The sequence below is a fragment of the Peromyscus californicus genome, unplaced genomic scaffold, assembly GCF_007827085.1.
Source record: "Peromyscus californicus insignis strain IS unplaced genomic scaffold, ASM782708v3 Scaffold_18__1_contigs__length_77618521, whole genome shotgun sequence".
Taxonomy (NCBI): Eukaryota; Metazoa; Chordata; class Mammalia; order Rodentia; family Cricetidae; genus Peromyscus; species Peromyscus californicus.
Window position 1 is genome coordinate 20,034,282 of NW_026294480.1, and position 26,264 is coordinate 20,060,545.

At 37.3% G+C, this 26,264-nt stretch overlaps 1 protein-coding gene and 1 long non-coding RNA gene across 4 annotated transcripts in view; one reads left to right on the forward strand and one right to left on the reverse strand.

Annotated features, from left to right (window-relative positions):
* Window positions 1–12,260, reverse strand: part of Cdh10 (cadherin 10) — a 195,470-nt gene extending 183,210 nt beyond the window's left edge. For all 3 annotated transcript variants that reach the window (XM_052743074.1, XM_052743077.1, XM_052743075.1), the window contains exon 1: window positions 12,077–12,260. The gene's annotated coding sequence lies outside the window, so the exon portion shown is untranslated. The remainder of the gene's footprint in view (window positions 1–12,076) is intronic.
* A 186-nt stretch (window positions 12,261–12,446) lies between these two features.
* Window positions 12,447–26,264, forward strand: part of LOC128113409 (uncharacterized) — a 115,204-nt gene continuing 101,386 nt past the window's right edge. Inside the window, exon 1 of the long non-coding RNA XR_008219442.1 lies at window positions 12,447–12,557. This is a non-coding gene — a long non-coding RNA (uncharacterized LOC128113409). The remainder of the gene's footprint in view (window positions 12,558–26,264) is intronic.

Genomic DNA, 26,264 nt, shown 5'->3' on the forward strand with positions numbered 1-26,264 from the left:
CCTAATCTGAGAAATCAGTAGCCCACTGACCTTTCAGCTTGTAATACTGACTGCAAAGTTATTCTTGGGATTTATAGGTATCAAAACTTTAACGGACTCATTCCTTGAAGTCGCTGCCTGTGTTCATCACTCTCATTCTCATTACTCTGACCTCAAAAAGGAGAATCTGTGAAAAGGATCATTATTGCAGGACAAAAAGGGCTCGTGTTTCACCTGAGTGAGTTTATGTGGCTTATAGAACTCACAGTTGTGCATGGTCTTCTTTCTAATGCTTCCTCTCTCTTCTATGCCTGTTTTAGGATCTTCACCTCCTTTTCAACACTCATGTCCATTAACTGGGTGGTTGTTGCAATGGCCATCGGAGAATGCAATGTAAGTTTCCAGCTTTCATTCACCTCTTTATGTGCTAACGTTTTCCCAATGGGGAATGGATATGTTTATAACTCTTAAGTATAGAGCTCTTTCCAGTTACAATAATAGACTGAATGAGCCTATTCCAATTAAAATTGGCGAATGCACTGTGTCCTTGGAAATTTTGTGTTTCAAACTCCCATTTTACAGAAAACTGTTAGAATGAAGAACGCTGTTATTGATAAGATGTCATTCCTAAAATCAAAACAGCAAGGCTTTCTCAATTTAGCTTAACTACAAAATGGACATTTCATGATATTGGTTAAAATAATTTTTAATTTTTAAATTTAAAAATTAAAATAAATGAAAATGATCTGCTAAGGTAAAAATAAAACACACTCAATGCCAATGAAGAAAACATAGGTTACACGAACTTACATCAAGTAATTGTACCAATAACAATAATATTCAACAATAATGATTAAAGTTAATACTAGAACATGGATTGTGTGTTAGCTAATATTTGGTACGTTTTTAAGCTTATGGTAATTGCTTCTATTAATCATGAAAATTGTCATATTACAAAAGTATACCTATTAACCCCATTTAACTGATGAAAAAAACCTTCCAATGATATTAAATATTAAACTTATGATAAGTGGTACAGTTACAATTTTAATTCAGACAGACTGGTGCCATGCTCCATGCTTTTTCCATTAAAGGTCAGTGGGAGAATTCTTAGGTTAAGGTCATTATATTTTCTAACAAAGAGACTCTCAATGTTTCTGATTTGCAACTTTCTCGCTGTGTGGTCTCTTTATTAAAAACACCCTCCACAGTCTTTTTGAGGGAGATCTTTTTCAAAGTGACTAAGTGTGCAGCTTTTCAGTATCTAAGGGTATGAGAACCCCTATTAACAATTTTTAGTGATGGCACTTTGGAGTGCAGTTTGCCCTCATGTGCAGCCATTTTCTGTACACTTCTCTGGTATGGGCCATTAGTCTCAGCATTGTGCCTTCATTTTATTCCACAGAGTGTCCTGCATCTACAAGGTGAAAATTAGCTGCTGCAAATCTAAGCGCAGCATAGCTCATCCACTGAGGGGCTGCCACTGCAGAAGTACAAGTTCACGGTCCACTCCTGAGACTCCATCAAACGAAACGGAGGCGAAACCGAAATGTAATTTGAGCCAAACAGATCACTCACCCTGATAGTCTCTTAAAACATGTGATGCAGCGTTCGATACAATAATAAGGTTTAATGGAGGTAAAATTAGAGTCATGTCTTATGCAGTTTAAAAGCACCTATTGTTTATCAGTTATCATAACCAGAATAAGACAGTAAGCCATGTGATAACTCATCTCACACCCATCCCTCTGTAGCATATATCAAGGTAGTATAATCCACTATCAATCCCCCAACCCAGTCCTCTCTCTTCCTGATATTTATCCTACTATCCAAATAGGGTTGATATTTATTAGGAAGTTAAGGAATACTTGAACTTGAGAATGCATGAGTGGATGAAATGAATAGCCAAGTGGTTCCTTTAGTATATATAAAATTGACCGTCAAAATGAAAGACTAGTTAGGTATGGTGATACATGCCTATAATCTCAGCCTTAAAAGAGGTTAAGACAGAAGGACCATAAGGTTCTGTCCAGCAGAAGATAAATAGAGAGATATTTCTTGGGTGTGGGAGGCATTGACTTCTAAAAGGACAACTGCACTAGACAAAGGACTAAGTGACTTGTTGATTTCACGCAAATTTTACGAGTAGCTCATGAAAATGGTAAAATTCAAAGAATACTACTAATATTTCTATTTTACAACACATAATTATTAATATTTCACCTTCTTTTAAAGAGCCTATACCTCTGGCTATGACATCAAAGTGGTGTCTCATCGTCCTTCCCCCCAAAAGCATTTCATGCTGCTCAAGGAAGCAAGGAAGAACTAAACAGTCATTACACAGACTCTAAGAAAGCATTTAAATATAGAAGAGAAAACAACAACAACAGCAGCAGAAAACCAACTTAAACATGTTCAGTACATGAGAGCCTAAAATCAAAGAACAGCTACATTGGTATCATAATGTTATGCCACTTGGCACTATTCAAAGTCGAAAACATGAAGGATTAGTGGGACTGTGGTTTATATGTAAATTGTATTTAGTTTACTTAACATGGAAGGCTTTTGTCATTCATACCTTTTTCTTCCTTGGCCTACTAGAAACAAGCTGGATCTAACCTCTACCTCTAAAATTAGATGAAGTCTTGTCTTTGTTTTAAATCATTATAGTTCCCATTTACAAAACTTCACACCTCCTGTGGGCTGGATTTCAGATTATAACACCATGAGAGTGGATAACTCTAAGAAAAAAAGTTAAATATAATTTTAAATTTACAATATATAGATATTAAATAATCTATGCATACACATACAATAAGTGATTTTATATATATACATATATGTATATGTATATGAATATACACATATGTATACTTCCTAGCATTCTTGAGCACCATTTCATGTCTTTGGGGTATATATGTATGTCCTCTCAGTATTATGTATATATGTGTGTAAATCTATGTGTGTATGTTCTGTCTGTTCCTGAATATTTGTGCTTATTCCCAAGTTGGTTAAACTTTACAAATGATTAAATATTATGTAGTACTAGTTATTTATAGTTAAATATCAAAATGTGTTTTATAGAACATAGTGGCTAAAGAGAAAAAGTTTCTTGTAGGGTGTGGGGTTTTCTTTCTTTTTTTTCTGACTATACACCAAAAAAATTGAGGTCAAAATCATGTATTTAGTGTAAGACTTTTACAGAAACTCAACACTCTTCATACAAGAGTTAAAAGAAAAAGAAAAAAAATAAGCATGGAGATGTTTGCCTATAAACTCAACATTCAGTAGGACAGAAGAGTTCAGAGGAGTTACACAAGTCAAAGCCAAAGTTATCTACATGATTTTGAATTCCAGGAAATGGACAGCTACATATTGATACCTGCCTCACATCAAACCTTCAACAACAACCACAGAAAGAAAGAAAAAAAAAATAGAGAAACGGGGAAGAGAGCTTGAATTTAAGTTTCAATGTGCAAATTATTTTCCTTAAAATCACAACCAAAAATAAATAGTTGAGGTAAAGAAATAAAATTTTCAGCATACAAACAATTTTTTTAATACAGTCCCTATGAATTCACAGTGTTTTGGCATCATGCCCAAAATCTGTGCAAGCTCAAGCCATTAAAAAAATCACAGTAGCTAGTTGGTCACAAAGTTCTATCACCAACTGAAGACATTTTTGCAACTGAGAGCTGCTTGGAAAGAAAAAGTCAGTTTTCTTTAAGGGTGCATCCCCAGAAGTTCCACCATTCTCTAGCATATAGCTCCAAAACTATGAATATGTGGACATTATCTACTGAAAACTATGGGTTTAAAAAAAAAGACAGGAAACTGGGTGAGGAAGGATGTGGGGAAAATTTTGGTGTAGTATGAATATATTCAAAATACATTATATGTGGATTCCAGTCAAATGTCTTGGGTGTCACTCTCACCCATTACCAAAGAAACTTCTCTTTATGGCAAATACGGACCATCACAGAAAACCATAACTGGATAAAATACATAGATCAACAGAACATGGGAGCTTAGCCCCAAAGGATATACCTACATCACAGCCTCTGCATCTACTTAGGGCTCAGAGAACACTGATAAGACATGTTGAAAAAACTGTAAGAGCCAGAATACCAGGCAGTTAGCTGGGAAACTGAAAGGACTGCATAAATAAGAACAGATCAATGACAATATCAATAAACATGCTAGCGTGGAAGGAGGAAATTTTAAAGGGTCCCACCCGTAGGCAGAGAACTACAGGCAAAAAAATAACTGCTGAGAGAAGAATTTAGGTTCTTCTAGAGATGAGCCCCATTCTTGGTTGTCCAAGGCAGAGTAGTCAGCCCTGTAACCGTATAAATACATGCAATCAGAATGGACTCAGCAGGTTCTATTTACATACATCTATACATGTACATACAAACAGACAGAAATACATATGTATATGCAAGAATAATAATCAAGTCAGGTGGTGGTGCCGCATGCCTTTAATCCCAGCGCTTGAGAGGCAGAGGCAGGCAGTCCCAAGGCCAGCCTCTCTACAGAACAGGCCAGCCTTTCTACAGAGCAAGTTTCAGGGCAGGCTATAAAGCTACACAGAGGAACCCTGTCTGGAAAACAAACAAACAAAAAGAATAATAATCAAAGAAAAAGATGCTATCAACTTGAGAGTAGAGGACATAGGAGGGGTCCCAGGGAGGACAGCTGAGAAGGACTGGAGGGAGAAAGTGATTTAATTCTATTTCTATTGTTTTTTCAATACATTGAATAAAATTCAAAAAGAATTAGTAAAAAATAAAATTATTTTTTTCCAAAGAAAGAAATCTTTCCAGTTGTGGCATAGAAATTTCCTGAGTGAGGAAAGGTGACTTGGGAAAGACAGCCTTTCTTCAGTCTCCCAGGCCCATGTGCTGAAAGAACTGACACTTGAAACGTGTCCCATGATCTCCACATATGTGCATGCCATGCATGGCATATACACATTTATATGCACACGTGAGTGCAAAAGTGCACAGTAACTAAATAAATATAAAATTTTAAAACATCCTTCTGGTGGAGATAGGAAGATAAGAAGTTTAAGGCCATTGTCAGCTACACATTGAGTTGCAGGTCAGCATTGGTTCCCTGTGTAAAACTAAATAGTAATCCTTTCCATTAAGTTCTGATGTGAATGTCTCTTTTACACTTAGAAAACTAAATGCTGAAAAAGAAAATGAGATCTACATGGTGGTGGTATCCTCTGTAGTTTCGAATAACCTGGTGTTATTCAAAACTACACAACAGGAATAATCTCCAACTTACACTTTAGAAATAAGTAAAAAAGGGAAAAAATTATACTTGACTATATTAACGGTGACAAGGTAGACCTGACAAAAGGTACCAAGCCATGTGGCTAAACATAGGTAAGAATTATGGGTCAATTTTAGTGTAAGAGCTAGTCAGTAATAAGCCTGAGCTAATGGCCGGAGCAGTTATAAATAATATCAAGCCTCTGTGTGATTATTTTATAAAAGGCTACAGGACTATGAGTGGGAGATTTGTCCTGACCACGGGCCAGGAGGGACACAGGAAAACTTTAAGCTACATAATGGTTAAACAATGTGTCCTGATTTTTTTAATTGATAAAAATACTGTAAATTCACCTTAGTAATCTTTACTTTACATCACTGCTAAGCAAACAAATACTACTGTTAAAAGCTTTTAAGTTCATGTTTTTAATTATAATTAAATAATTAAGAATTAGCTTAAATCAGTTGAGTTAAACATAGCAAAATTTCAATGTTTGTATTTGTTGAAGAAAATATCTTAGTAAAATAATAGATGAATGCTGTGGGATGTTCTGTATGTCAAATGTGTTGCTGATTAGTCAATAAATAAAACACTGATTGGCCATTGGCTAGGCAGGAAGTGTAGGCGGGACAAGGAGGAGAATAAAGCTGGGAAGTGGAAGGCTGAGTCAGAGAGACACTGCCAGCCGCCACGATGACAAACAGCATGTGAAGATGCCGGTAAGCCACGAGCCATGTGGCAAGGTATAGATTAATGGAAATGGATTAATTTAAGTTATAAGAACAGTTAGCAAGAAGCCTGCCACGGCCATACAGTTTGTAACCAATATAAGTCTCTGTGTTTACTTGGTCGGGTCTGAGGGGCTGTGGGACTGGTGGGTGATAGAGATTTGTCCTGACTGTGGGCCAGGCACGAAAACTCTAGCTACAGATGAATATAACAGATAGGTTCAAATGGAAATATAAAAATACATGGAAAAAATCCTTAATATTTGGCACAGTTCAAATTTTTCAATGTGTGGGACTGTTAAAGATTATCTTTAGAAAGCAATTATCTGGAATTTGAAAGTTGAGTTAAGAATTTTAGAAAATTTATTACTTTTTTTTGGTTTTTCGAGACAGGGTTTCTCTGTGTAGTTTTGGTGCCTGTCCCGGATCTCGCGCTGCAGACCAGGCTGGCCTCGAATTCACAGAGATCCGCCTGGCTCTGCCTCCCGAGTGCTGGGATTAAAGGCACGCGCCACCACCACCCGGCATCATTTATTACTTTAAAAAATTCCATATTCTATACTGTTAATGGTGAGAGTTTATTCCCTTCAATTTTATTGGTTATGGAACAACACGAAAAATAGTTTGTTTTTTTAATGCTTCCATCTGTATCATTATTATTATGGTTATTTGGCATACATGTCTGTCTATGTACCAATTGAGCATCTGGCACCTTCTGAGGATGGTAGAAGGTGTTGAATCTCGTGGAACTCCTGGAGTTGGAATTACTGATGGTTGTGAGCCACCATGCTATGTGGGTGCTGGAAATGGCGCCTGCCTCCTCTGGAAGAGCATGCAGTACTCCTAATCATTGAATCATCTTTCCCGATTATGTTAGAGCTGTGTGTGGTAACTCATACCTGTAACCCCAGGAACTGGGAGAGGAATAACATGAGACCGTCTCAAGAAAACAGAAATTAATTAATTGATTAATTAAATATAGTAATGCTTTCACAGAGCTTCTGTACTGATTACACACAAAAATATGCTATGGACATTGAATGACCTAGTAGATATGCTGACTGTCTTTGATCTATTCAGACAGCTCTATCAAATTTCCTGTATTTATACCTACTGGGTTAACACTTTAGAGAATTACCAAAATAGCTCAAGTTAAAATATTTACATGTTCATTATTTCAGTTTGTCACACATTCTGCTTAACCTGGTTGTTGCTCTACTTTCTTATCCACGTTTCCACCCGGAGCTCTGAGGAGCAATGGTAGTCCTTTATCTGACAATATGGGGACAGAGATTCCTCCTTACCCATCAGTTTCCTTTCTTAGGTTATCAACTGGTATATTTGTTTCTCACAGCAGAGAAGAATCAACACGTTTAATGGGATACTGCTTTCTGGAAGCGTGCAATTTACGTTTGATTTATTTTTGAAATCAGAGCTCTGTCAAGCCACTTCAATATTCTCTTCTTACACTAAATCAACACAGCCTCATAATCAATAACTGATGGACTGAGAATCATAATTCATGACTATGCAGTCTGCTTGCTGATTATTTGCAGAAGTCCTTCTGTTAATGAAAACTGAATGCTCAGGAAACTGCACTGACGTTAGTTTCAACTCCTCAGAAACCTCCGAGTCAACAGGATTGCTTTCAGTTTACAGGACATGCTCTGGGCAACAGAAGTGTCATGCATGTTACAGTGCACATGATGAGGCAGAGAATCCAATACATGGTGCAGTGGATGTGGGGATGCTGGCCATGAAACTCATAAAAGCTATAGAAACATCAACGGGTATAATATTAAATACAAATGGACATTTGTAATTATCAGAAATGAGAGAAGAGGGGAGAGAGAGGAAGGGAGAGCAGAGAGGTGCTAAGGGAGAGAGGGAAGAAAAAAAAGCGACAGAGTGGTGAAAATGTTTGGTTAAATTTATGAGGATCAGCCATGCTCTAAGTGTTCAGACATGTCATTTAATGCTAGAATCCCTGATGAGAGACAATGTTGTATTACATCTTTCAGCCTACTGCTGCATCCTGTCCTGAAGCCTGAAATGTCATTTAACATTAATTTATAAAGCTGCAGCACATAGAGGCTGCTGTCTGAAAAAAAAAAATAAATAAAGACTGAACACTGAAATCACATGATTTGGTAAAGTGCTTTATAGTGTTACTAACAAACTCCTTAAGAATGTGAATCTCTTAGCTGCATGAGATTGCTACAGGAAGGCATTTCAACCTCCCACAAGCAGGCATTATTTCTAAGGAATGTTGTCTCTGAAATGATGTAGGCTGTGATTTGATTTTACTCACTCATATTCAGTGCTCAGTTTTCTCTTTTTAAAAGTCTACTTCCAGAATAGTTAAAGCTTAAGAAAAATGTCCTCAGTAATAGAGAGGCTAGTACATCACACATTCAGGAACAAAGAAACGGAACAAAACTATAAAGGAATCAGTAATTTTCTTTTAAAAAAAAATCCACAGAAACCCATCTTTCTCTGAGAAGCTGCATTGATAATAAACAATTAAGCAAAAGTTGTGTTAAAAAGCCATGTTTAAGACCTGCTAGATTATTTTTGACAGATTGATGCTAATATTTCACTGTTCTACTTCAAGAGACATCTGTCACGTTAAAGTGATAGACCTGGTTTTGCATCCCTGCGTGTGGGTGAGGGTGAGTTGGACTGAATGTTGGCAAGGAAGGGTTGGCAAAAGCAGCATGGCCTTCTGCTTTAGGCAGCCACCCAGAGAGGAAAGACAGGAACTGATTTGGAATGGCTCAAGGACTCAGAGCAAAATGTCAAGTAAGGAGTAAATCTATCACTGAGTCAGAATGCCTACCAAGGTGACCTTACGCTAGCATTGCCATCATGGAAATAGGCATTGCTTTTTGACTGAAAAACAAACAAACAAACAAACAAAACTGAACTTGTTCATTTAAAAGCAATAGAATGTTAGAAGTACATTCTGTGAACGTGATCCCACTGCTTTAAAGACACACAAAGAAATGCATTTTTTGTTCTATACATTACAGGTTATCATCTAGACGAACTCACTGACTTGACGGTCATGTACATCAATATAGAGTTTCCTATGTCAACTTTCTTTTTCCAACTTTGCATTGAATAGTTTTCTTTTTATTCAAATCCTCATCATAGTTACCTCTAGATGGTAGCTGAAGCAATGTTTGACCAGCTTCAGCACCAGCGAGAACAGATAAGAGGTGATCTTTCTCCAGACTTGCTTTTTATCTTCCACCCACTTCATTACAATCAAATACACAGCAAGTGGGCTCTTATTTGAGTACCATACTCTTCACAATATTTCAGATTAATCAAAAACAATTATCAAAAAAATAGATCTGACATTTAGAAATTAAATAACTGAATTAAATTACCTGTAATTGGCACAAATAATATTTCTATTTCTCTACGTGTACTTGCCACTATTTTGGAACCACTTGTAATGTGACATCAGCAGGATGTGACTTACAGAGTAGAAATAAGAATACATGATGGCTGATGCTCTTGAAACCTAAGGTCTAGACTAACTAAGGTAGTTGAGTTCACATCCTTGGTCTCTATTAATTGCTTCTTGTGCCTTAGGAAGACTCCTAAGAACATTTAACAAATATGTGCTTCACAGCTGCTGAATCAGCATCATCTGTCCAAAGCTGTGCCTGTGCTGCCGCCTAGTGGTAGCTTGTGGTATAAAAATGACATGCTCCGAGAGAACGTGGTGCTGTATCTCTTACTGCAAAGTAGGTTAAGAGGCACAGGAAACAGCGATGTGACAAGAAATCTGCCAGATCTATACACTTTGCCTTCGCTGTTTGCTTATATGGGAAACCAAGTAAAAGTCAAGAACTTCATCTTGTAGTCTGATGAGAATTCACATCTTTCACAATTAATCATTCCAGTTTCACTCATTACAATTCTAATAAGGAAGTATAGACGTACAGACATATATAGATACATAGATATACCTTTTTCATATTCCACAAAGTTCCTTAATAGTGTATCAGAACTGTATATCTTTCTTCACACACAAAAAAATAATAATCTTTTTTCACCAGTGATATCCCAGTGTAGGGTTAAAAAAATAAACTAAAAAAATCTGACAGTGGAGCACTGCCTTCCAAGTCTGCATAGTGCTGGGCTTCTTAATGAACACTGGTTTTTATAAAGATGAAGTAGTCTCACCTGGAGAATTAATCAGGCATCTGGTAGTTTAACCATTATTTGCACATATGTATAGCTACATGGGTTCACACAGTTGCCATTCAGTTTTCCCAGCCCCCACCCCATCAAAATGTATGTCATTCCATTCTTTGGAGGCAGAGAAAGAATATGCGTTCACCACTGAAGTCAATTTGTTAACAGCAAGTCTTTGAAACCAAAGAAGTGTCTGCTTTAAGGCAAGCAGACAGTGAGTCAGACTTTAAAAACATAGTCAAGGAAAGAAAAAAAAAAAAGTAAGAGCAAAAAAAGCAATCCTCTATCTTCTTACCCTTGGGATGGTTTTGCAATTGATGTGCCCCTTGGTCATATACACAGGCTGTTTACATTTGTTCACTTTTCAATACATTTACCTCTCTCTGCCCAAATAAACCAGCATTCCCTCTCGCTCTGCACACTGAATACATATGTGCCCCATTTACCACCCGGGGGTGCAGATTACCCATGCAACTTATCATTTACCCATTTCTCTAGGACACACTCTCTTCCTTTTCCTTCCTCACTGTAACTAAAAATGAACATGCAGCTCTGTCAATGACATAATGTTTTCATGAAAGTTCCACTAATTAAAAATCCTCACCATACCAGACCTAAAAAAAAAAAAAAAAAAAATGAGCACACTCTTGCCAAGTGTTCTTCACCACAGTGAAGCTCTTGTAAGTACGTTTTAGAGAAAGACAGAGGGGGATGGTGTGAAGGGAGAAAGTCTCCTAACATATGCATTGAAGTATAACAGTTGTCAGCATCACAGGGACAGATTATTTTTAAAATAGATCTTTCAAGAGAAAAAAAAAAATGAGATGAAAAAAATAATGCATCTCCAAAGAGCTGAGAAGTAATACATGCACAGCTTTGGGTAATAGAAGCTTTTACTGGAATGAAGGACCACAATTGTAGGAAATAGATCTGCTTTTTGAAAGCAAGCGATGATAGGTCAGTTTTAAAATGATGTTTGTCTGTACCTATAGACTCTCCCCTTTTAATGGTAAAGAGGTAGTTGGCTTTTATTGTGGTGGCCTGAAAACACTTGCAGACTACTGCTTTGGCCCATGCTTACAGTGCTAGCATAGTTACTTGTTGAGGACATTCATTTAGACTTGCAACATGCTGCATTAATTTAACACCACATAAAATATGGATTTTATTGCAGCAAAGACAATAAATGCTGCAACTGCTGAAAGCGTGGGTTTAATCCCCCCTTTTTTATTGTACCCCCTCATTTCTGACTCATATAAAATGTGAACACAGGAATTGTACCCATCCTGTTTCTGATGGATGTCAATCTACTGTCTTTATGTAGATACTTAGTGACCACTAACAGCTTCTAGGCATCATCTGTCCTCTGTCTGTCATTTCTCTTTCTACTGAAGGTACAATGAACTATGACTATGACCAAGTGAGGAATGAATCCGTTCATAGGGAATGCAAAGTAATGCTGTCTGATGTTAAGAGTTCATGGCAAACAGTGCTACCTGCTAAACTGATATTTTAAACAGAGGGTAAACAGGAATGAGCATGACTAATTACACTCCGTAAATATTTTCTGCAATTGCTCAGAATGAATGAATTCGAAAACTCCAATATCCAGACCCACACTGTTGAACATAATATATTATTTATCAAGCTTCACATTACCTACATTCAAAGCAGTTGTTCCAGGAAACTCGAAAAAGGAGTTTCATGCTCATTTGCTTAGTAAAAGGTCATGATTTTGAAATAATTGCGCATATACCTTAAGAAAAAAACATAAAAGCAAAAACATATCTCCCCCCCGCGCACCGCCCCCCCAGCAGGGGAAGAAAAGGCGAGACCTTAAAGGAGTTAAAAGACAAGAGGTGAATTCTTCCTACCTGGTTTCATCAGCTTCTGGAAAACGGAAGTTGGTTCCAGCCAAAATAACCCTGAAGAGATTGTCACCCTGTCCCCTTTTTGTTTGTTTTCTGCTGTTATTTTCTATCGCTGATTCTACTTCGGTCTAACTCAAGCTTTCTCTCAGCGTCACTTTTAACTCTGGACGGCAGGGAACCGAAGAAAACGGGGCGAACTCTCTCTCTGATTGGCTTTCATTCAGTGATTCTGATTAAGGATGGGGGGGGGGGGGGAGGGAAAGAGGGAGGGGGTGGGAAAGCCCTTCCTCACACGGAGAGAAAGGTTCTGCTGATGGAGCTGCAGCACTCGCCATGGGAAGGCTAGAGACTGGAAGTGCCGGCTCCTGCCAGCACACAGCGATTTGCAAGTGAATGCGAGGGAGGGAGCATCCGCGCGGAGGGCTGCGCATGAAAGGCGTCCCCTCCCCCGCAGGGCAGAAAGACTCTCTGTTTCCAGCCTAAGGTAATCAGCCCCATCTCATCCGCCTGCGTCCCTAACACAATCCCAGAAACGCGGATTCTGCAATTGCTTCTTGCAATTAAAAAAAAAAAAAATTACTTTTTTGCTTTCCTCTGGCATGGATGTGCCTGCACCACCCGTACTCTAGACCGTCCAAACACAAGTATTAGCGGAGCGCCAAGCAAATGGCAATCAGATCAGGTATATTAACAACAGAGGATATTGGGGAGGCGGGTGTGTGGTTTTAAATTTTTATTTGGAGGGCAGGTGAACTTTCTTGATTCTCCAAATACCTTTATTCGTTGCTTCCTGTCTTAAGGAGAACACACCTTACTCCTCATTTGGAGATGCCTCTGAGCAATTTTGTCTGTTTAATCATACAAGCTTTGCATCTCAATGTTTCATTAACAATTTACATATGCAATTAATGCCATTAAAATATTTAGATTGTGGAGTTGACATAATCTCTCTCTCTCTCTCTCTCTTTTTTTTTGCCTTTGTAAACTTTTTTGCTCATAAATATGTTTATGTCCAAAACAGCATACAGTCTGATACTAAGGCATCTGGATGATTCTATCGACATCCCAACCCTTTAACTGTCCATCTTCCTATTTATATATCTCTACATTAGAATTTTGATCAAACAGAACCTAACCAAAGATGTCAGTATAGCTCCACAAAATAGTTAACACCTTTACTTTTCCCCAGCTACGTCTAGATTCCTTTTGAAAATGTCACCTATAAATAAATTTTATATATGTAAACTGTAAAAATATAAACTAGGGGAGAAGTTATGAAGATCATCTCAGGCAACTATGATTGAAAAGCAAAAAAAGCATTAGTCAGCTGTTAAATATCTTTCCAGTCACTAAGCTAACGAGTAGCAACAATAGTCTATAGGACTCAGATTCCTCTCAGATGCCACAAGATGCCAAGAACCCGTGGAGAACAGGTTTGATAGTGTATCCTCCAGGAGACCCTGTACACACTCAGAACAACAACAACAAAAAAGGAAGGTTCTGATGGTGAGGGCAAGAGACACTCTTAAATTTCAAGGAGGTTTAGTGTATCACAGGTTGTTATATCACTGAGTGTTATCCTTCAGCTCACAGTAAAAAACACTAAACATTAAATGGTATGTGTAGCAGGAAAGAGCTAATTTTCCTTAAATGTTACAGATGAGCATACTAAATGGGGATAAATGTTAATGACTATGGAATTCTGACAAGAGTACAATATTTGCCCACAACATTTTCCAAAGTCCCTTGCCTTCATCATCCATTAAAAATAAGCATTGCATGTTTCCCAGGAATGGATGTATTTATGTGGCCCCAGTTTCTTTGTTTACTCCATATAATGCTACCATTGAAACATTAAATTGGCTTTCAAGAGAAATTTCAAAGTCACATATTCTACAGGTCAATTATACAGTGTTAAATAGATTTTTATGGCTGGTGTCTAGTCACCCAAGATGAAAGATCCTTTTACTGGTTTTGTGTATTTATTTTTCTTTAACATCAAAATAAATGGCTGTATGCTGCAAAGAACATTTAGACAACTTTTGAATGTGTCTAATTAAGAACTTAATCAAAAGCTCAGATCTAAAAGTAAAATCTCATTTGAATATTTATAATACATGCTGCACTGACATATGATCAAGTAAGTTTCCTGACAAAACCCTTGCCTCCTCTTCCATAAAGCTGTGAGCTGATAAGATTGCTTTGACTCGTGTGAGCATCAGAAACTGTAGTTCTGTCCTGTCGACATTTTGAAGGAGCTGAGCTCATTTATATGAAAGATGACTCCACACTTACCTTAGGAAGGAGGAATAAAGGCAGAGGAAAGGGTGACAGGTCCTTGGAAAATGAGACCCAGGTGTTTATGTCTATAACATCATTGGCTGGAAAAGAGACACTGAGTCACAGGTTGTTAGTGGAGAGGCTTGGAGAAATAGTCATTACTCTGAAAAAAAACAAAAACAAAAACAAAAACAAAAACAAAACAGTATTCAACCACTGAGCTCATTGATATTGCTAGAGAGGGTCATGACAGACTTGAATTGGACACAACAGTTACAGTACTTGCTACACCCTGTGTCTCAGGATAGTATATGTAATTTTTAGAACACAAATAATCGTATTATATTTCAAATTTAGAATTCAGAATGTCCTTCCAATGACACTGTTTTATGGCATGATATAATATTTACTAAATGATAACTAAAATATTAATGAATTTGTAAGTTCAAGTAAGAGATGGAACAGGAAGGGAGAGATGGAAAGAGAAAGGAAGGAAGTCAGAGTATGTATAAGAACTCAGCACATGCCAGGCGGTGGTGGCACATGCCTTTAATCCCAGCACTAGGGAGACAGAGCTAGGCAGATCTCTGTGAGTTCGAGGCCAGCCTGGTCTACAGAGCAAGATCCAGGACAGGCACCAAAACTACACAGAGAAACTTTGTCTCACAAAACCAAAAAAGAACTCAATACATTTTATTAATATCTTCCAGTAAAAGTCCTAAGTCCTTTATTCTTTGTATCTGAAGTCATAGTCCAAACTGCTGAGCACTTTAGTAATCAAAATTAAAGAATAATGTATCTGCTGGCTAAAAAGTACATCCTTTGATAATATGATTTATTTTATTAAATGATACTATTCTCCAGTTTTTTTATTTTATGCTGTCTATGATGTCACCTGTAATTCTGTAAGCTGCTCTATTAGTTTTAAGTTTTCGTAGTGAAAGGCAATGCGATCAGTTCCAGATATATGAAATAAATGACTGTAGCCAGCTCTCTTAGAAGGGAATGAATGAGCAACATTAAATGGACTCAGTAAATTGGGAGTAGAGAGACAAGAAAGGTGTTGGATGGGCGAAGGAGGGGTGGTAATATAAACAGTACTCTTGTATAACATTCTAAAAAAAATAAATTAATGTGAAAGATCCATGTTTTAAAATGTGAAATTATTTCATAGAAAATATCGTATTTAATTAAAAACATGAGATTATAAATTTATTTCCCCCATGTTCCTGTACAGTAGTGTGGGGGTAACCTGCCATGTGCTCTGTGGATCAGACAGAAGGGGACTCCTTGACTTCCTAACTTTCTTACAGCAAACCTGAATTCCATACACAACTTTGTTGCCAATCTTTCTCTGTCCTGCCAGCTCTCAAATCACAAAATGGAGACTAATTGTTAGTTATGAAATCTCGGCCGATAGCTTAGGCTTGTTTCTAACTAGTTCTTATAACTTAAATTAACCTGTATCTTTTAGTCTATGTTCTTTCACATGTCTTTCTGCTTAATCTGCTTCCTTGGCATCTCCTCCTTTCGTCTCCCCAGCGTTCTCTGGGCCTGGAAATCCTGTCTAGTTATCAGCCATTCAGCTTTTTATTAAACCAATCCGAGTGACATAACTTGACAATGTAATCAAATGTCTTGCAATAGAGCTTGATATTTTTGTTGCTGTTTTTAAGGTGAAAAAATATTGTTTGCATATAAAGAGATTTGCAATTAAGTGAATGCCTTCTTCACAGAGAAAATGTGAAGAAAAATAGCTGGAATAATTTTACTGTTTGTTGACAACTGAATTCTCAATCACACAAACTGCTTTATCCTTAACCATCAAAGGTTTGTGGTCTGTCTAAAATCATCAAAGAGTGATAAACTTTCTGTTTTCTAGTTGTGATTAAAGTTTTGCCTGAGAAAATAATTCAAAAGAATTTTTTAGATTAAAAAATAGCAGAAAATAACACGTTTTAATTTTAATTTGTTTTTATTTTAATTTACAAAAAATAAACATAATCTTTAATGTTGTATTTTATCTTGTTATAATTTTAATGTAGAGACTATCTGATTGTTGAAAACTACAGTTTAATCAATAATGTCATTGTAAAAGTCAACTCTATGAATTCTTAGAAGTTCTTTAAGAAAACGCATTTTCAAATAAATTGACTATTTAATATACAACATTGGACAAACCATAGCTATTATTTTCATTTCTTTTCCCCTAAAATATCATTTCTTTCATACCCCCATTTCCTTTCACTTGTTGCTTATCAATAACTGTCAGTTATGAGATGTTCTTTCCTAAGTCTAAGCTAACAAATTAGTTTGGCAGCTCAGGAATTCTTTCTGAAGTCGTGAGGCTTCCAAGTCATAGACACAGAGCACAGAATGCAAGACCATATTATTTATGTCGGTTTTCTTTGTTCTCCCACATCTCAGGAGGGAATACCTGAAATCAGTTAAGCAGACATGACATAGACTTGAAGTTTGCCCTTAGCTGAAGACCCCAGCTTAGGACAACTACTATTTCATTCAAATTGTCTGTATGGAAAATAGCCAAAATTTTGGTTCAGATGGAGATATTTTATAATCTGTTTTATAATCCCTTTCTCTACTCTGGTGGGAATTATATCAAGACTGATCCTCGGCAAATGTCTTTTAAGTAGTAGCCAGAAAGAAAATGATATAACTTGAGACATATCCAGAATATTGTTTTTTAAGAGTATTATTGAGAGATTCAATGGCTAGTATGTTCAATTCCAAATATAACAGTGTTTACTTACTTGATGATTTGTACCATCTACCTTGGTCATCCACAAGTGAAGATGATTTTTTTAAGGAAATAAACTGTGAATTTTGTTATTCAGTGGAAACTACTCCCAGTCCATAGCCCCTTATTTTAGAAAACACCTCACCCTCATTAAGTACACTTCCCTCTCTCTTGATGACTGTTCTTTGTATCTAGTTTACCTAGACCATAGACATTGTGTATGCTCCTCTTTCACTTGCTAAATGTTGACTGTCATATTGGCTAAACATAACAAAACACACCACTATGTGTAACTAATTTCTATTGCCGTAATACATTCTGTCATCCCTTTGCCCTTCAGATATACAGTTTATAATTTAAAAGGCTGAATGATATTCTTTTGCTCATTTTATTTAGCTTTTCATCCATTAGTGAAAACATAAATTGCTATCAAATCTTGGCCACCCTAAAACAATGCTGAAGTGACTGTGGGAGTTCACATCTCTCTCCAACACATTGACGTCAACCCCTTAGTGTGCATATCCAGTAGTAGGATTGATAGATTATGTAGTCATTATCATTTTAGGTTTTGAGAAATATCATAGTATTTTCTGACATGACTATACGTGTCATATATGATTTCATTCATATGAGGAATTGCAAACAGCCAACTTCAAGAAACAGAGAGTAGAACAATATGAGAGCTTAGACAAGCATGGGTGACAGGGGCAGTTAATAGGCAGGGAAAGGGATGATATTGATCAAAAGCTACAAGGGTCAGCAGAAATCAGCTTTAAGTATCTACAGTATGAAACAGACCACAGCTCCTAATGATAGGTTTATGGCTTATAGTTTCATGACAAAAAGTAAATGATAAGTAGATGATTTTGTAGATGTACCAGTATGCTTAAATCTTTCAACAGTTGTACACCTAGAGCAAAGTAGAGCATATACTGAGTAAATGTTCAAGAAAAAGGTTATGTGTCAATTAGATGAAAGCCATTGTTTTCAATTGATGCTTGTGTGTTAGACTTTCCTGTGGAATCATGAACAAATATCTATGACTCCAAATAGGGAATAGTTGACAGGCCAAAATACAGATACTGCTAAAGTTTAACTTGGTGAACCAAAGAGTTTTATTGGAGTTGCTTACTGGAGTAGGGATGAGGGGCTACTAACAGGAGTAGAGATGACTCAGAGACAGACGTATCACCAAAGCCCACCCCAACACCTGTGACAGCTCAATAGAGCTGCAAACCTACAGCACACTGCACAGCCTGCATGTAGCCCGTCTAAGTGGCTTAATCAGTTTGATCTCTTTTATGCAGAACAGTTAGTCTGTTTCTTCTATGTACTTCAGCTGGTCTCTGTTCATTCCTGATGCCTAGATTTGTCTGAGTCTTTTATGCAGGTTGCCTTGTCTGAGAATGATTCTCAGCAGTTTTTACTATTGATATACAATTGGGGAAGGAGGGGCTTAGTGAATCTGTTCATTTTCAGGGACTTCCTGGAGCTAGTTTGAGTGGTTTTCTTTCTGACTTCATTAACTTCCCTGCAGTATTTCACTTCCCCTGAAAACAGACTTTTGTTTCATTCCCCTGTACATATCTAGTCTCAAGCAATTTCCCTCCAATAGGAGAGGTTTTAATCCTGGAGAAAACTGCTTCGCAACAGTACGACAATCACACCAAACCCTGTAGTAAGGCGTAACTAGAGAAACTGCATATTACACAGAGCAACAGTAGGCCAAAGGTGAAAATACTTGACAAGGGCAGGTTTTCAGAATGCTCTGCTCACTCAACCCATCACTACAAATGGTTTATGCAACAAAACCACTGGAACACAACCGTGACCTTATTTCCTTAATTTATTTCAATTTCTCAGAAACAAGACAAATTGGTTCACTTCTTTCCATCATTTTATGTCAGCAAAGTACTCTCAAGCTTCATAAGGTATTATTTCCTAGATAATGTTCTTTGCTTCTTACAAATGAAATGATGAGAATGAGGTAGAACATTTTCCCAGAAGTCTGTCTCTTGATTACCATCTCTGACATCTCTATACCTAAGCAACAAACAGCCACACCCGCTATCTGTAAAAGCTTTACCTCAGGCAGAAATGGGTTTGTCTACTAGTCAGAGTTCTCTAGAAGAACAGAACCTACTGAATAAGTGTCTGTGTGTGTGTGTGTTTGTGTGTGGGGGGGTGGGGGGGTGATTTATTAGACTGTACATAGTTGAGAGGCTGAGAAGCCAGTAGTTACTCACTCTGTAAAGCAGTGTGCCATAGTAATGCCAGTCTAGGGCTGAAGGCTTGGAGGATACCTGGAGAGGCATTGATTTTCATTCTACATTGGAAGGTCAAAGAAACTGGATTGCAATTTCACTGAAAGATGGCAACAGCAACAACAAGTGACAGGCTTGGTATCACCAGCAAGGAATGAAAGGAGTTAGGCAAAATCACAATGCCTTTCCCTCAGATTGTATCTGGGCTACTGTCAGATGGTTCTGTCGTCTCTGGGAGAGAATATTCCCCCTTCATTTGAACCAGTAAATACTCCAACTGACCAGTCAAGACACATGTCTTAACTGGTTCCAGGTCCAATCAAATTAACAACAATGATTAGCCATTGTGACCATCAATGTTCTCTAGCCCCAGTTTATGAATATACAATGTTATTAATGTGTATATTGAGAACTTGGCTATACCAAACAATGGTCACTCCATTGCTAGGAAAACACTGAAGAGGGCCAGACATGTTACCTCTAACCAGTTTTAAAATATAGACAATAACTCTCCAAATGTGTTTCAGAGGCCAATAACATTAGCTTTATCTGACAACTTACACATGAAAGCGATCAGGACTTCTCTCAAGCCTACTGATTCAGAAACTGTGGGAGGGTCACTGCTCTGTTTTAAAACACATTAAAGTGGTTCTGAGAGATTACATTTGAAAGCCATACCCCCCACCCACACACACAAAAATTACTTTAATGCAATCTAGAAAGGAAAAACTGAATTAAAGCTCAGGGTTTATAAACAAGAGATGTGTTTATGCGTCACTTATTATTTTAACACCTATGCATAATATTCAGAATCATTTCAAAACACCATGCTATTTATAAGATTGTGGGGGAGAGCTGTAATCACAGCACTGGCTAAATAAGGGTTTAACCATCTAATGAGGGAAACAGAAATTAAGACAAGTGATACCCAAAAGTAAACGAAGGGGAAGAGAGGAAGGAATTTTGCCAAGTGTGTGATGAATGTAGGAGTTGCTCTTGAGGTTTCAAAATATAGTATTACAACTCTGATGAATGTCACTGTTGGTTTGCATTTCAGCATGTGTGAGCAAGAGGGGCAATGGCAGTGAAAATGCCACATCGGGTACATTCCATCCTCATAGAAAATTGGTGTTACAATGTCCTTCCAGAGCTGCCAAGAGAACTGACCTGGGGGTGGGACTCTTAACCCCTTTCCCATAGACTGCATTGACTAGGGAAGTCTGCTTTGCATGCAAATGTCTTTCCTCTGGTTCCTCTTGTGATAATACTTTCCTTGTCTAAATATTGGTGTGTGACCTAATGGAAGAGAAGAGGAAGGAATGAAACCCATGAGAGAGAATAGGGAAAGTGGAAGGATTTTTATAAAAAAACAGATCCAGAAACAAATAAACAATAACAAAACCAAAACGTAACCAACAAACCAGCCAAACAAACAAACAGCAATAACAAAACAAGACAAACAAACAAAAAACATGTAAGCCTTTTGCCGACTGAAAGATCTGGCTATATCTTTGAATATCTCATGTGGATTCACCGGACAGACTCGTGGTTTAATGGATGTCTATCATGTCTGAAATCTCTTAATGCTTCTGAACCAGGTACTTGACATTTTCTTTTTGTTTTGCAACCCATGATTTTGATGCCCATCACTTTATTGACTGCTTCACAGTGCCGCTTCAGTACGAAGGGACCCATGGATTGAAAGGGTCCCTTCACGGGTGAAAGTTTGAACGGTAATCAATGTTGACATTTAACAGACAAACACATTGATAAACCTGTTAGTCACCAGTAAACAAGGACAATAAAGTGTACTTGACTCCTATTATGTGAGACCTAGCCCTCAGCAGCACATTTTAGTGTCAAGAGGCTACATAAGGCCGATGTGAAACTTGTAGGTAAAATTTCATTTTTCAGTGTATTGGTTTTCCTTTCTCTCACTACACATTGAACAGTTACAATGTGACAAAGAGACTACCTAGCATTGGATAAAGTAGTGATAGTCCATAGATCACCTTATTCCCAATTTCACATAACTCAGGCTCTAGTGAGGTAAAGCATATTCGATTATGTAAATTATGATAATATAACCCACTGAGGTAAATGCTGTGAAAGCTGGAACTTGGTCTACTGCAACTTATAAAGAAAAATCAAGATCTAATGTGAACAAAGATGAAGGGAAAGGATGTGGAGAGAAGGGGAGATTTTCCCTGGATGAAGTGGACCATGGAGAGAAATCAGAACCAAATTGGAATGACATTTGTGCTGCGGGATGTCTTTCTGTATGCTGTGAATGTGTGTTGCTCTGATTGGTTGATAAATAAAATGCTGATTGGCCACTAGCCAGGTAGGAAGTATAGGCAGGATAAGCAGACAAGGAGAATTGTGGGAAGAGGAAAGCTGAGTCAGGAGTCACCAGCCAGACACAGAAGAAGTAAGATGACAAGGCAGAACTGAGAAAAGCTACCAAGTCACATGGCTGAACATAGATAAGAGTTACGGGTTAATTTAAATGTGCGAGCTAGTTAGTAATAAGCCTGAGCTAATGGCCAAACAATTATAATTAATATTAAGCCTCTGTGTGATTATTTTCTAAAAGGCTGCAGGACTGTGGGTGAGAGATTTGTCCCTACCCTGGGCCAGACAGGACACAGGAAAACTTTCAGCAACACATTTGCTCCAGGGATTTATTTAAAAAAAAAAAAAAAATGTTTGCTGCCTGGTAACACTTACTTACCTCCTAACACATAATTGGCTAAGACAGTACATCACAGAAGTCATCCTAACCACTTCTAGGCAGAAAACCAGCTAATCAGACATACTTGACCTATATATACTCTTTTTGCCTTAAGAATATCTTATTCATACTGTATGTCACTGGAATAAAGAAAAAATAGACTCCGCTATTACAGGGAGCCAAGTGTTCCATCCTTGCTGTTCTTACAAAAGTATATCATGGATGCCAGATTCTCCATTACTATTCAGCACCAGCAAAAGGAATAAAAACAAAAGCTAAACAACCATTTAACCATTCATTAACTCCTTGATATCAGATCGTATGAGACCCATGAACAAAAGTGTACTGAATAAATTTACTTATATCAATACTAAATAAACACACTTAATTTAGTATTGCTGTAGAGATTTATTTTTAACCATTATACTGAAAAACTGAAAAAAAATAAACAAATACTTTAATGGAAAAAAATAACATCATCTGAATTAACATACTATTAACACCACAAATAATTGCTCTCCAATTTAGGAAAGCCCTATTTTTAGATATAAATTTGTATTTTATAAATTTCTTCAGTGAATTGGTAGAAAAACTACTTGCTATATTCAGTATCCCAAGCTAAATATAGATGCTTAATATTCACCATTTCTCATCCTGGCTTAATTAAAGCATATGGATTACAAGACTTTGGAAAAACAAAGAGAAAAGAAATGTGCAATCAAAGATAAAATGTGGGTGATTTGTGGAAATCAGTATCAGTTTAATTATTGCCTAGTTAAAAATAATAAATTAAAATTAAAAACAAATCAAACTACAAGGAGTGATTGTTTCTGAAAACACTGTGATTTGGTAGACTCCCCTGACATGGTGGGAAGTTGTTCAGTCTGCTTATTTATCACTGTCACTTTTGTAGTTTGTCATCATCCCCAGAAAGCAAATTTTTTCATCCTCCAGAGTAAAAAGAACATGACCAGGCTGGAGTGATAGGTCAGCAGTAAGAACTCTTGCTGTTCTTATGGAGGACTCAGTTTGATTTCCCAGTATCTATATGAGGCAACTCGTAACTACCTGTAACTTGGGCTCCAGAGGATTCAACATTCTCTTCTGGCCTCTCTACATACCTGCACTCATTTCACGTGCATGGATCTGCACACAGATACACAGGCTTACACACACACACACACACACACACACACACACACACACACACACACATTTCTGATACACTAATTCTCAATTAAGTAAATATAATATGACCAGTGCTTAAGAAAAATAAGAGAATGAGCAGGGGCAAACAGAATTCCAGACAGACAGAATAATTTAAGATTTCAAATGACACACTGTTAGCATTTAGTTAGGTGTATAGGTGTGATATTCAGGTAACTTTATACACTAAAGTCTACACAAACAGCGCTCTTCTGACTTCCTATCTCAAGCTGCATTCAGAGCTGTGTTCTCTTATTCTACTCCCTTCCTCGTGATCTAGTATCTCCTCGTCACTTCTGAGAAAAGTCGTTCTCACTATTATTAGTTCATTTAAATGTTTTTTATTAATAATTATTTATCTCTTTCTCTGGGTTTGGGAGGAGAGGGTGAAGGAAGAGATAATTTGGATTTTGCAGGAGGAACAGGGAGTCTTGAAGACAGTAGGAAAGACTTCAACTTGAATGGAGCTCTCCCGATAGCAAGCCTTTAAATTTCTTCTCACTAGTAGAAGTTTCGGGTGCTGGTTTGGTACAGCCTGTCTTAACTCCAATGATGACCGCCTCCATTCAGAAGAGATTGTGACTATACTAAAGATTTTATGACTCACCTTCACACCATTTGGCCATAAGTCCAATGCACCTTCTTAAGAGCCAGTTCTTCCTTCTAACAGTGTGCTAGTCTATCATTTAAAATGTTTCCTTTTTTTCTTATTTTTGTTAAAAATAAAAATACTAATAAGTAGAAGTCACTGCCCACAAAATCGAGTTTGTAATTACATTCATATTAGACAATTTAAATATTGTTTTAGAAGTAGCAATTCAAATATTTAAATCATGAATAATAGGTGGATTTATGAAACTGAGCACAGTATGTAGCCATAAATAAATCATATGAGAAAGGGATACTAATCACAGATGTCTTATACAGCAACTTGAAAAACATTATTTTCATGGTGGTTGACCCCCCTTTATCCTTTACACTCATCCTGATGCTTCACATCTGTGCTTCAGGCAGTTAAGCAGGAGCCCATTTGTTAGTCCATTAGAAAGAGTGAAATATTCTGTATCAAATCCTTCTAAAATACAATCACATTGAAACAAAAGCCCAATTATAACAAATAAGATAGATTTAGATTACACAAGGGGATGCATTCCAATAACGATAATTTTGTGCTACTTGACAGTAATTTGGTTGTTGTTAGTATGAAAGGCAAGAACTACAGTTTCTTCTCTTTTTTCAGTCTCTCTTCTCTATCAGAATGTGGGGTGAATGAATGAGTTTAATCTTCAAATGTTATTGTGGTATTGTTGCTATTTAAAAAATAAATATCTGGTTACAAACTTTCATTCAAGATTTGCACTCTCTTTTGTTTTCTGTGGTAGATGTAGAAGACTTGGTAGTTTTCACACAAACTTCTACAAGGATAACAATAGCGTATACATCATCATACTGTACACATTTCTATTCATATGTTCAAGTGAAGTAAAAAAATATGGACTGGAAAATAGGTAAGCATGGTTCAGATCTTCATCTCTTCCTCCCTCTCTGCTCCTCCAAATCCTAGCCTCAGTCTCATCCACAGCTCTGTGGCAGACCACTCACTTGCTTCAGCTTTCTTCTAGCCCCACTGCCCTATCCCTATTTGTAGTGGATCATACAGCTTCCCCCTCCCACTTTTCTTCCCCCCAGCAGTTGCTTTGAACAGGCCCCTAACTCCAAGGGGAAATTCCCTGGGAACCTGCAGTCCACTCCAGTTAGGGAAGCAGGTAGGCTAGTTTTAAATCTTCATCACTCCATTCATTCCTACAAGTTCAATGACCTCATCTCATCATCTGCTCTGTAGCAGACCACCTGCTTCAGTCTCTTCTTTCTCTTGACTCCCATCACACTGATCTCCTCCCAAGTGTCCTCTCTACTCACCCTGTTATCCTAGGCCCTAACTCCAGCTGACAGTCTCTGGGAAACTACCAACCAAACCTGCCAGAGAAGCAAGTAGGCTAGCTAAGCAGGTAAGCAATCTTTAGATCCTCACTTTCTCTTCACTTTCTGCTCTAGAGGTCCACAGGAAACTCCCTGCCTTCCTCAATCATTTGGACCCCTTCCGGACCCCATTCTTAAGTTTCAGCTTCCAAAATGTAGAAGCATATTTCTCAGGAACCTCCAGTGGTCACAACTATCAGGATACTAGAAGAATATCCGAACCAGAAACATACAGCCAATACACTCTCCTAAGAATCAGAGAATGCACAGAAAACACGGAACAAAACATTAACCCACCAAGATAGGACCAGAAATCAGCTTCTAGAATTATAATCTTCCTAAACCCAGATGCCTAGATTCCAGAACAAAACACAATCAAAACAACCAGAACAATATGTCTCCATTAGAGCCCAACAACTCTACCATAGCAGGCCCTGCAACATAGATAGCTAAAGCACGAGAAAAAGACCTTGAATTAACTTAATGAATATGATATTGTTATTTAAGCCCCTTAAAGAAATTTATGAAAAAATGAACAGTAGAAGAAAATGATTAAACAGTTAAAGACCTGAAAGTGGAAAAGGATTAATAAAGGAAAAAACAAAATGACAGAAATTTGGAAATGACAACTTTAGGAACTTGGACACAACCTCAAAGGCAAGTCTCAGTATCAGAATATAAGGGACAGAAGAGAGACTCTCAGGCATGGAAGGCACAATAGAAGAAATAGAAACCTTGATCAAAGAAAATGTTAAACCAAAATGAAAAAAAAAATCCTGTGACAAAATATCCAGAAAATCTGGGACCCTGTGAAAAAATCAAACCTGAGAATAATACCAATAAAGTAAAGAGAAGAAACCCACATGAAATGTTGAGAAAGTATTTCCAACAAATCATAGAAGAAAATTTCCCTGACCTTAGGAAGGAGATATCTATTAAGGTACAAGAATCACACAGAACCCTAAATAG